At 40.5% G+C, this 12,032-nt stretch overlaps 1 long non-coding RNA gene across 1 annotated transcript; it reads left to right on the forward strand.

Moving 5' to 3' along the window:
• The first annotated feature begins 6,789 nt into the window (after positions 1 to 6,789).
• LOC119895675 lies at positions 6,790 to 8,822 on the forward strand. The gene is made up of 3 exons (XR_005443091.1): positions 6,790 to 6,866; positions 7,364 to 7,489; positions 8,008 to 8,822. It is a non-coding gene; the product is annotated as an uncharacterized LOC119895675 (long non-coding RNA).
• Positions 8,823 to 12,032: the final 3,210 nt, after the last annotated feature.

Consider the following 12,032-nt stretch of genomic DNA (forward strand, 5'->3'; position numbering starts at 1 on the left):
AATAACTGTTATTACGCTGTCCTTTTCCACTGGTTCCTCTACACCACAGAGGTGTAAGTGATCGCACACCTGTTCCAAAAATATTTCCTACACAATCTGTGGAGACAAAGAGAGGGTGCTGAAAGAGTAGGTAAGGAATGAGAGACATGTTTGGAAGAGCGTTGGATCACAGAGTCTATCAATCAGAAGTGGAGCAAGAGACTTCGGATTGAAGAAAACTGTATGTGCTCTTTGACAGATCAACAGCCTTTGTCCGCCTGAAGGAAAATGACAAATGAAAATGATAATTGAAATGACTCCAAATGGCTGAATGCTATACACGGGTCATTGATAGGCTACGGGTGGGGCTGTGTGTGTTGGTAGAGAGAGCTGAACTAGCCAGGGGCATACAGTCTCCATCCGATTAAACAGAGCACAACGAGGTGATCATTCACCTCCACTTGCCCTTCTAAAGTCTCACTAATGAGCGCACACACACACACACACACAAAAGAAAAAGAGGTTCACGTGACCAGCACAACTACAATTTAGAAGAACATCAAGCCTTTAACACGTCGCTTATTTCCATCACATTTTTGTCCTTGCGCTGAGCTCTCATCACAATTGATTGCAGTAGCTATCTCTACTGTATTATAAGAAATTATCTAGGCTGTAGGGCTATTATACAACTTGAATGGAAGTTAATCGCAAATCTGCTGGGATGCGCTATCCCCATCACACCTGCAGTTTGGAAAAAAAACAAAAAAAACAAAAAAAAAAAACAGCCTTACTAAGAAATTTGGAACTTGAAAGTGAGAGAGCAGCTTCAAATATAAGCACAGACAGCAATCCCTTTTCCAAATATGAAAGCTGCAGACAAAAAGCAGAAAACTGTGCAAGTACTTCAGCTGTCTTTTTCTTTGCATTTGTACAATATATATACAAAACAGAGACTGCCAAATACTCAAGCAATCTGCTCATATCCAATCTTAGTGAGGAATATCTTCTCCAAACTATGGTATAAAGAAGTGATTGTTAACCAGGGGTATGGGTACTACTGCAGGAGTTACATGGAAAGACTGTGGAGCACATCAGCTAATGGAGAAAATGGAAAAAGTACTTTTAGCATTTATTTTATATATTTTTATCATATGCTTTATGTACGGAGTATGTCCATTTATTCTATATGTTCTTTGTGGATCTGGAGAAGGTATATGACTGGGTCCCCGGGGGATATTGTGGTAGGTGCTGCGGGAGTATGGGGGGAGGGGTCCCGTTTAAGGATCAAATCCCTGTACGTCCAAAGCAGGAGCTGTCTACGGATTCTTGGCAGTAACTCAGACTCGTTCCAAGTGGGGGTTGGTCTTCGCCAGGGCTGCGCTTTGTCTAATCCTGTTTGTGATATTCATGGACAGGATGCATCGAGGCGTAGTTGGGGTGGGGAGGGGTTGCAATTCGGTGGACTAGGGATGGACTGCTGCTTTTTGCAGATGATGTGGTCCTGATGGCATCATCGGTCCGTGACCTTCAGCACTCACTAGATCGGTTCCTAGCCAAGTGTGAAGTACCTAGGATGAGGAATAGCACCTTTAAATCTGAGGCCAAGGTTCTCGATGGAGAACGGAACCGATGGAGTGATCACTCCAGGTATGGAATGAGTCCTTTACCACAAGTGAAGGAGTATAAGTATCTCGGGGTCTTGTTCCCGAGTGAGGGACAATGGAAGGGGGATTTGGCCGGAGAATCGGAGCAGCAGGGGCAGTATTGCATTTGCTCTACCGCACGGTTTCAGGTCTCCAGACTACAACCATTTTGGTCGCATATGCAACCTCTTTTAAGAGTGTGCAAGAAAAAATTTCACGTCGTCTCATTCATGCGAGTGTAAGGTGATCATTAGCATTGCTCTGCAGCGCAACTATTTTACTCGCAAATGCCCCGCCCCTAAAGTGCAAGCATACTGTGTTAGCAAAGACCGCAAACTACCATAATCCCCGCCGCCTCACCGCTAACCGTTAAAAAACTGACTGGCAGTGAGCACTGGCAACAGGGAGAAGATTAGTAAGGTTTGTGTTTGTCTATCTGGTAATTAGCTATTAGCTATATCAGGTGCCATTTGTTGAAACATTCAACTTTTAAAGTCAAGGAGTTCGGCGACAAACCAATCACAGACTGGATGGGGCAGGACAAAAAAAAAGTTATGTGCAAACTTTCAAAATGTTGAACTGATTATTCTGCATGCATGAATGTTATGATTATTGACGAGTTATCACTTAGCATTAACTAATTAGAGACTAACTCACCACTATGTAGAGCATTTTTCTTGCACAAACATTTAATAAATGAAAACAAGCCACAAAAATGCTGTTAAGTGCTGTTACTGGAATTAATATCATACCAGTGGAAAAGTTCATGTGAAGCCCTGTGTTGGGATGAACAGAGAGCTGAGCAGGAAGGCAAAGCTCTCGATCTACCGGTCAATTTTTGGATCTACCCTGACCTATAGTTATGAAGGCTGGGTCATGACCGAAAGAACAACATTGTGGGTACAAGTGACCGAAATGGGCTTTCTCAGGAGGGCTGGTGATCCAGGCACGTCTAGCTGGGAGGGAGGGTGGAGAGATTATATCTCCACATTGGCCTGGGATGACCTCTGGATTCCCCAGTCAGAGCTGGTTAATGTGGCTCGGGAAAGGGACGTTTGGGGTCCTCTGCTGGAGCAGCTGCCCCAGCGATCCGACCCCGGATAAACGATTAAAGATGGATCGATGGATGGATTGCTTTATGTACTGTATGTATGCGTCATGTATCTTATGTTTAAGTATGTATGTGTTCCGTGTTTTATGTGTGTGCAAAACAAATTTCCCCTTAGAAGTCAAGAGTCACAGCAGATTTTACACAATGGTCAGATGTCAAGGTCAGGCCAGCAGAGAGTGTGATCACTTTGCAGCTGGGTTTTGAAAACCCAGGAAGCATGGCTTCCCTCTTTTGCCAGAGAAACCTTACATCATCTCATGTCCAAAGCCAGCACGTACAAACATCAACACAATGTGTCTCCTCACATATCATATACTGAGTAGATAAAAAAACATTATTGTTATTATCAGTGAATCTGTTGATTATTTTTCAATTAATCAATTATCTGTTTAGTTTAACAAATGTAAAGAATTGAATAAGAAAAAGCATATCACAAGTTCCCAAATGTAAGATGTTGGAACCAGGAAATCTTTGTCATCTATGAAGTCTTTTTAAGGGCTTGAAAAGGACATTGGTGATAAAAATTGGATTTGGATTGGATTTTTCTTGCTAGTCCAGTAGATTCACATACTAAAAAGGGGAGGCACTCAAAGTTAAGCACTCAGCGAGGTCAGGTGGTTGCATTATTAACATTGCAACCACCTGAGCTGTCTCACATACACAGTAAAGAGCACAAACATTGACAAGTCTGTTCATGCACTGAGAGACCATTAAATAAGTACAGACACTGCTTTCTGAATCTAATTAAGGTTTCTGCCTTTTCTCTCGTCAAAGATCTCAGACAGGAAAGAGGCAAACAAGAAGTGGGAGGGTGGACCAAGAGGCGGCAAAGAGGGGAAAAAGGAGGAACCAATGAGGAAGAAATAGAACCGAGAGAATGGTCGATCCACTTCGGCGGACAACTTAGATCCAGCGCGTACCACAGTTTCATCAATCGCAACAGTAATCTAGAGCCACAGTAAGTGAATACTAACTGCTAGCTGACTGACTGGTACACACACAAATGCATAGGGGGATACTATAGTGAACACATATTCGCAGACAGATGCAAACAAATGCACACATAGGCATAAATAAAAACAGCCACAGCCACTGTCTTGCAAAAACTCTCATACGGGTGGTTAAGGTATAAGCAGCACACTGAAGATGTCACATTCTCCTTGCTAATGAGATTCGACATGTTATTTCTTCCTCTGCAATACTAAGGAATGGCAGAGCGGCACTGTGCATCTTAACAACACAGGCCCGGTTTGGCTGAAAACATAATTCTTTCCCGGTGAGGGCAGTGTGTTTAAAATCAAGTTAGATATACACCCACACACAATTCAAATGCCCTAAACACACACACTCATCCTAACAGTCACTGTGTATTTCTAGGAGGTCCAGTCATAGCATAGTGGTGGTGAAAACTAATGATCAAACCACGGTTGAAGTCTACCAACTCCATTGTGTGTGTGTGTGTGTGTGTGTGTGTGTGTATACGTGTGTCTTCTTCTACATGATATGAAAGTAGGTTTGAAAACACAGACAGGCTTGTAAGTTGAAGTAGTTGCCCCCAGGCACTGTAGTCATCCATCAATCCAAAACTCACACTCACATCATAACATTTATTCAAACTTAAAGGGAGAGAGAGTGAAAGAGACAGAAGCATTTGAGAGAAGGCTATCAAAATGACAGAATTTCATGTAGGAAATGCACGGCAAGGTTATTTGTATGGCAAATTTCAACAAAATGTAAGAAATTAATAAGAAGTCTTAATGCAGGAATCTTTTCTGTAATTGCTTATACCAACTAGGGATGAAACGATTACCGGTTTAACGGTAAAATTCCTTAATTCCTTACGGTTATTATTACCGTACAGATTTTAATTACCATGATAACCGGGAACGGTTAATCGCGCTATTATAATCTCACGGCAAACACTGTCCAGCGTCTCACACTAAGATGATTTTCATATGTTTACAAAAAGGTATTTGCCGTTATTTAATTTTTTATGCAAACAAAATGGCAATTGTATTTGTAGTTTTCAATATAAAACTTGATAATTTTCCCTAATACCAACATCTCCTGAAATATCTTTCTTACTAAACGAACCTATTGAATCTAAACTTGAATAAGTACGCTATAAGTGTGCTACATCTCCTAATTGGTTCTGATGTGAAAGAAATTCTACTCTCAATTCAAGAAAGGGGAGAGTCACATCTGAAATGAGTGCTAAAAAAACAGTAGAGAGAAAAATAAGCTGTGCTCCATAATAGTATTTTTGATTAATCATAATCACGAACTTCTCTCCCCGCAAGCAGACAACAACCTCAACACAGCAGGGGCTGGGGAGTGACCTTAATAAACATACCTGCCAAAACTTCATTAGATACAGAGCAGGACACCAGTTCATTATGTGAGGATCAAACACAATCCGCCATGTGGCCTTTCCCAACCACTTCAGGAAATAAAATAAAGCCTAATCTCTAAAGGGAGGAAGAGGATAAATCTATGCACAGCAGTCTACCTGATAAGCAGCAACACACTAAAACATGTTAGCTATGCAGCAGATAATTATTAAATATAATAACTACTTTATGGAGCAGACAGTCCCTTTTCTAAAATCAGTACTACTGAGAACAGAGAACAAGAGCTCAGCAGTTTAGACAGTAGGCTAATTATGGAGAATAAAGCAAGCTGTCACATTAATCCATTCTCTAATGCCTTGCTGGATGTGTGCAAAAAAGTCTTGCGACTACCAAGGTGCGAGAGAAGCCATGCTGTGTTTGACAGTTAGCTCCAGAAAAGGGGTATGTGAATGGGTAATGTAAACGGCACAGGTGGAAGTATTCAGACCCTTTACTTGAGTAAAAAAAGAGCATTAAAAAGGTTAACTAAGAAAAAGTATGTGAGTATAGTCATGAAATGTACTTAAAGTATTAATTGTAAAAGTAGCCTTAATGCAGAAAATTGTGTGACTGTTTACTACATTATCTACATTATTACATCATCACTCATAGTTATGCTAAATAAATTTATATAATTAGAATGATTAAAGTTAAATTAAATTAAATCCTCACACTTGAGAAGCTAGAACTATTAAGTTATAAAAATAGTAGCTGATTCATTTTCTGTCTGTTATTTAATAAGCTCTTCATATGTTTTGTATGTAAAAATCTTAACCTGTGAACTAACAAAAGCTGTCACAATGTAACGTTCGTGGAGTAAAAAGTAGAGCTTCCTCTCTGTAATGTAGTATGAAGAAGAAGAAAGTGGTATAAAAAGAAAGAAAACTACAGGAAAGTTGGCTACAAGTATTTAAATGTACTTAAATGTACTCAGTTACATTCTGCCACTGGTAAACAGTGATTTTAATGTGATACCCCCACAAACACACACATCTAACAAGATATGCCACAAATACAATTCAGCCCATAAAAATTTTAATCCTAAAACGTTAGAATGATGTTACAATTGACAGCAATGCAAATACTACACACAGGTAAGTCAATGACAGACAGCCAGCAGGCATAGATAAAACGTTACTGCACATTAAAGCAGCCATAACATTAACAGCTTCATAGCAAGACACTAACTCACAATAAGCAAGTGAGCACAAGCAGCAAGAAACTTACTTACATTAGCTCTGTGAGGTAAAGTGGAGATCTCTGCACATCTAAGGGAAGTTACATCCTCTGAGAAGACTTCAAGCTGCCAACAGGTGAACAGGAATCTCGGCTTCAGCTTGGCGTTTAGAGTCGAAGGTTCATGACCAACATTTAGCATGATTTCCTCCACAAAGCTGACCTTAAGCAAACTGTGGGCATGCTAGCTTGTATATTTTACTGCTAACGCTAACGTGAGCCTCAGCAGAACGAGCCTCACGTGGTTACAGAAACGTTGACTGCGTTGTTGAGTGTGAGGGTTTAGTTTTTGTCCGTCCGCTATATTTGGCTCTCGTAACTGCTTGGCAGATTCAGCAAGCTAGCGTACCCAAGCACCAATTTAACTATTTTATTTTCCTTATTGTTTTCTCTTATGTCTTTTCTTCTCTCAGAAACAAAACACATGGGGTAACACAACAACTGAGAGCGTTTTTCTGATGAGCAGCACCTCAGCTCACCTGTGACCAGTGGGCGGATCATTGACAGGTTCGAGGGTATATTGAGTTTATTTTATTGCGCATTCATGTGGTGTCGGGAATAATAATAATAAATATACTATAATAAAATACTCTTAAAGTCTGAGGAAATTCTGCTACAGGAGTTGCCGAATTGTTGACATCATACAGTAAAAACATGGCAGACAACGTAATTGATGGTTAGAAACATTTGATTAGCCTACTGGTGAAAGATCAGGTATTGCATATATGCCTACATATGTGTATGTATATATAGGGTGTCATTTGTAATATGGTATTAGGTTATAACAGTTAGTAGTAGATTAATTAGGAAAGTTATTTGGCTTATTAGCAGTATTTGCAGTACAAGCAATATTTTAGTGGTTGCAGGTAATGTACTGGTGCAGTAAAAACTCTGGTACAAAAATTAGCTTCAAACTGTTTCAGCATAGTTGGATGACAATGATAATGCTAATCTAACACATCTTCATAGTAGCATCCATGTTATTTCCACTTTCCGACTTAAAGCGCATGAACACACCGAAGTCGGCTGAACAACTTGGGAAATGGGACCATCAGAGGAGCACATGAATGCAGCAATCCATTTCTATCCCTGCTTGGGGAGCTACATGAAAAGATTGTGGAGATGCTCAGGTAAAAAGTATATGTGTTTGTTTTACTTTTTTTTATATATATTGCAGCTAGTCTGGCTATGCCCAAAAGTAACACATGCAGACTATCTCATTTGTTTTATCAAGTAGTTTACATAAAGTGAATTATGTAGGCTATCCTTAAACAAATTTTCTGGAGTTTGCCGTCAACCACTGGACTTCTTGTTTTCAGTCTGTGCTAATCTAAGATAACCTTAAGCTAACTGCAATTGGTCAGTTATGTGTAGTTTTGTTTGTTTGTTGTTGTTGTTGAATCACAAATCACTTCGAATTAATGTTAAAGTTGAACCATGTTTTTTTAGTAATAAAATATTTTTCCTAATAATAATAAATTAAACTCCCACATGGTTAAAAATATTGGCTGATCAACATATTTCTATATAAAAATAGACATGATCTGAACACATGAAAAATCATAGAGGATGGGAATTCAGGAGAGTAATATTTTCTTTAAAGCTCAGGTATGTTTTGACGTCCTTAGTGTTTTGGGGGGGGTTGCAGGGCAGCTCAAGAATCAATTTGCTGACTTCAAAGAAATGGCTAAACTGTTGAAAAAATCAACCCAAAGTGCTCTGAGCAGGCTGACGCTGAAGAGAAAAATTCTGGATCTTGCACATTTCTCAAGAGCCAGCGAACCTGAGGAGCAATGCACATGTTTCGGCACAACATGACCTGTGTTAACCATGGATGATAACACTGACACCATGTTGCGATGACATACTGTATATTGTGCATAGCGACAGATTTACCATCTGCCGCCGATTCTATATGAGTCTTTGACAGCACGTATGCCAGATGATGGTTCAGCTGTCTGACAGTGTGTTTTTATTCATGTGCATCTCTACTTGAATGTGAGTTGTGTTGTTGTGGTCGCTGTGCCAACATTGCGTTCTTGTGTGCTCAACTTCTTGTGTACTACTAATCTAAAAGTGAATGGATGAGAGGGGTTTATCGCTTTTAAAGCTCACTTTTAGGCCTTTTTTTCAACTCTGTTGTAATACTAATGCAGCTACCTGTGTGTTCATAAGTCAAAGCAGATGATGACTCGCATTAGAGTGAGGAGAATATGACAGAATTTCAATCCTGAGCTAAAGGAAAGGTGCATTTGTTTCAAAATTTGTTTTCACATTTTTGCCAGCATGACACGAAGCAACAAGAAACCTGCAAAGGGACAAAGAGAAAGAGATGACATGTAATAGCAGTAGACCCAACCCTGCATGGATTTCTTAGATTACTCAGCTACTAGTACGTCTTGCAGTATTCTGAATTAAGATGCCACATGTAAGGTTGTAAAATGTAATACAATTTTAACTCAACCCGCTTGTGAATCTGTGTGAATAATAATTTATATGCCAAATGAACTGGAATGGGTCTTCTATCCTCTGCATCAGAGTGCGAGGGTCTCCTACAGTGGAGGTAAATGAAGTGCAGGATCAAAGACCTGGCTGAAGCTCAGAGACACCGGAGGAGGTTAGACCTTCAGCATCCTCTCCTCTCCTCTATTTTCTGCTGGAGCTGCAGAAGTGTCTTCCTTTTTTATCACCATCAGTCTCTACTTTTTCTCTCTCGTCTCCTTAACTCTGTTGTGATCTCTCCGTCTTTAATCTGCTCCACTACATTCTGATCTGTTCTGAGATGCCTCTCGTCCTGTCTCTCTCCTTCTCTCTCCCGAGATCTAGTTCAAAGGAGGGGCCTCCCACTAAGTAACCCCCCCATCACCTCTCTCATCCATTTCTCTGCAGCAGCTCTTCCTCAGTGGGGGGTATTTAGGTTTTCTCTCTGACATCCTCCCAGTTTCTCTTTTTCTCTCTTCATCTCTCACTCTCTTCCTTCTGTCAGTAGCACTTTCTTCTGCTCCTTCTTCCTTCTTAGACTTGAACTAAGCTTTTGCGGAGTTACCGTAAAAGTCTTCACACACCTACGCAGAAAATGGTTTTATGTGTAACCGACAGTTGCCTTTAGCTTTATTTTCATTATACCGATACTCGGTATATAGCTTCTCCACCATCTCAGTCGCTGTAACTTACGTGATCCACATGATAGAAGTGCCATTCACTACAGTAGCATTATTTACTGCGGTATAACTGTTATGAAGTGTGGCAACAATCTAATTTATAACATTCAGCTTTGCTCACTAACCATTTTGTTATCATCATAACAATACATTTACATGTGCGAACAAGCTTACGCCGACATATCGCTTTGGCTAAATGCAGGCAGTGTAAAGTTATCATGTAGGGAGCATGGATTAGTTCAACCTCAAGCTGATAAAAATATTACTGTAACGTTGCAGTGGGAGTTTGCCTGAGTTTCCAGCATATTGTGTGAAGCTGTCTCCCTGTGTGTTGGATTATGCTCGCTCATGAGCTCGAGCATGTGTATGAGCACACACCAGGTTCAATTTAAGAACTGTACCGCTAGAGGCTGCTGAAAACTACATAATGCCCCTTTATACAAAAAGCAGAACAGTGCGTTTTTTATTGTTGCTAGACAAGCACAGAATCATCTGTCCTTAGCCTAACTGTTATTTTGTTGATTTATACCTTGAAATTTAAACATATATATGAATTGGACAGATGGTTTTGCAGGCTTGGGTCTGGCCTGGGTGATGGTCAGTTAAAGGTTTATTTTTAGGATGAGTCGCAACCTGATTGCGTGTATCTTGTTATCAGTTTTTATGCTTGCTTTATTGTCTTTGCTCTTGTGAAAATACTTAATGTGGTTTTAAAAAGTTCTCTATAAATAATGATGTAGATGATGGTGATTATTATTATTAGTAGTAGTAGTAGTAGTTTTATTAATAGTAGTATTTTGACAATCTGCTGTCAGTCATCGGACCTAGCATCACAAAAATTACCACTAACAATAGGAAGTCTGTTGGTCCTGTGGTAGGTTGTAGGTGAGACCAACGTTGTAACAAGCTGTAACAAGCTAAATGTTACAGTGATAATGTTGATGAACGTGAGCTAACGTTAACTTAACACAAACAATAAACCAAATGCTACCAGTTAACTGTTAGTACAGTATAAATTACTCAACAACTCACCGGAATCTCAAATACCACACTAATTTGCCTCCAGGCCTGCTGTTTTATGTTCAAATCATGGTAACAAAAGCTGGTAACATCATAAAGCTCCAGGTATCCAGCAACAGCCACCACTAGTTTGTCCTCCACTATTGTCATCCAGTTGGGCAATTGGGAAAAAAATGTCAATGAAGTTGGGCGCTTCTCTGTTCTGAGCTGAAGTTTTTTCAAGGTGCTCAGCACAAGGCGCGCAGGGCACATTAGCAGCGTGCTAAGTGTTTACAAAACGTTGAAATCAAAATGCATCCACACCAGCGTCATTTAGTGTTTTTGTAAAGGTCTCTGCCCACATTCAAACAAAACCCAAAGAAAGTAAAACAACTAAATCTGGCAGAAAAGACAATCTTTTGTCTTTTCCAACTTTCTCCATCATTTTAAATGTCAGTTTCCAGATTTCTCCACTCTGGAGACTGAAAATCTTGGCCTATAGTGTGGACAGAGGGCCAAAATGGAGAGAAAAAGATCCATTTTCAAATTCAGCTGGCTGAAGGGGCTAGTATGCTTCAACAGAACTGCTTGTCAAACTGGTCAAGCTGAGTCCCACCATTTCTCAAACTTTCCTAAATCAACAATCTGACATTCACACCTACTTCACACAGTGAGTGGCCAGCTGTTTGGCGGTGGGAAAGGAGCCTGGGTTTAAACTCTCTCCTCTTCCTTTACACAGCCATTTAGTAACTTTTAATGTGTGCAACAACACCATGAATGCCTTCCAGGAGGGACAGTCTAAAAATGAGACTTGTGCGATTATCCCCACACTTATCTCTCTCTAAATGCTCTGTATTTGTTAAGTGCCTTTCTAGTCTTTTCAACCACTCAGAGCACTTTTACACTACTTCTGCATTCACCATTCACACACTAAGTGCTCATACAGAAACCAACATTCACACACTGGTGGAACAGTTCAGGGTTCAGTATCTTGCCCAAGGATACTTCAACATGCAGCCTGGAGGAGCCGGGGATTGAACCACCAGCCTTCCAATTAACAGGCAACCCGCTCTACCCCCTGAGCCACAGCCACCTCTATGACAGCTAGCTTTCCAATGACTTTGGAACTTGGTGACTTTCAGAACAACTATAAACACTTTTGCCTTTGTCTGATCATGTTGTGTGAACTAGTTCTGTTCTAGCATAACCTGGCATAGTCTTATCAACGCCTTTCCCGTCCCCTCTCCTGACTTCCGCCCCCCTTTTCTTTCTTCTTCTAGGTCTGCTTCAGGCAAAGCCGATGTCCTGCTGAAACTATGCTGCTTAACCCGCCCTCCCATCCCTCCAACCCTCCAACCCTCCATCCCCCTACAGCACACACACACACACACACACACACACACACACACACACACACACACACACACACACACACATAACTCTCCTCCCTCTTCCTTCAGCATTTCCCCTCTATCCTCTCTCTGTTTCCCTTGACCCTTTGCCTCTCTCCACT

Source organism: Micropterus salmoides, unplaced genomic scaffold, assembly GCF_014851395.1.
Source record: "Micropterus salmoides isolate LMB-PRFRI ecotype aquatic unplaced genomic scaffold, ASM1485139v1 Ms_hic_scaffold_9, whole genome shotgun sequence".
NCBI classification, from domain to species: domain Eukaryota; kingdom Metazoa; phylum Chordata; class Actinopteri; order Centrarchiformes; family Centrarchidae; genus Micropterus; species Micropterus salmoides.